Genomic DNA, 864 nt, shown 5'->3' on the forward strand with positions numbered 1-864 from the left:
TTACTTTACTACTAAGCTACATCCCCACTCCTTATTTATTTATTTATTTACTTTTAATTTTGAGACAGGTCTTGCTAAGCTGCCCAGGCTGACCTCAAACTTGTTATCTTTCTGCCTCAGCCTCCTGAGTACCTGTCGTGAATATCAAAGTATTTTAAAATTATGTTTTGAGAGAATGCTCCTCTAGCACTATGCAATACACAGTACTTATGGCTACCTACGAGAAAGTGAGCATGTTGGGCTTTGAGTAGTTCAATCAGGCTGTGGAGCAGCACCACAGACAAGATTGTTTTCTCCTACTTTACCAGTTCTAAGGGCCCTGAAGGAAAAAGCTGGTATCCCTACTGTGTGCAGAGTGAACCAGCCATTCAAAAGGGACTGAAGCATGTTAGTGAAGGAGGTATGTTCATCCACTGCCAAGAGAAAAGTCTTATTGGAAAGATCCAAATGATGACTTCAGAAAACAACTGAAAGTACCTGCAGTGCCTATGCTAATTAAATATGGAATGCCTCAAAAACTAGTAGAATCTGAGTTTCTTCAGGCCATCCTTGTGTGATGTTGTTCTCTGAAGGCTGATGGCAGAGCCAGGTGTGGTGGCACATACCTGTAATCCTAGCAACTCAGGAGGCTGAGGCTGGAGGATTGCAAGTTTGAGACCAGTCTCAGCAACTTAGTGAAGCCCTCTCAAAATAAAACATAAAAAGAAAGGGTTGGGGATGTGGCTCAATGGTTAAGCCAGCCTGGGTTCAATCCCCAGTAACAAAAAAAAAAAAAAAAAAAATTTGATGATGGCAATTGTGTCCTGATTTCCTGGTTTGCTCTACTATAAAAGAAACTGCATACTTGCTTTGAATTCATTTTAG

General features: G+C 41.0%; 1 pseudogene across 1 annotated transcript; it reads left to right on the top strand.

Moving 5' to 3' along the window:
• Positions 1–209: 209 nt before the first annotated feature.
• LOC306651589 (thioredoxin domain-containing protein 17-like) lies at positions 210–577 on the top strand (annotated as a pseudogene). Its single transcript has one exon. The product of its transcript is annotated as a thioredoxin domain-containing protein 17-like (transcript).
• Positions 578–864: the final 287 nt, after the last annotated feature.

Source organism: Sciurus vulgaris, assembly GCF_902686455.1.
Source record: "Sciurus vulgaris genome assembly, chromosome: X".
In the NCBI taxonomy this organism is placed as follows: domain Eukaryota; kingdom Metazoa; phylum Chordata; class Mammalia; order Rodentia; family Sciuridae; genus Sciurus; species Sciurus vulgaris.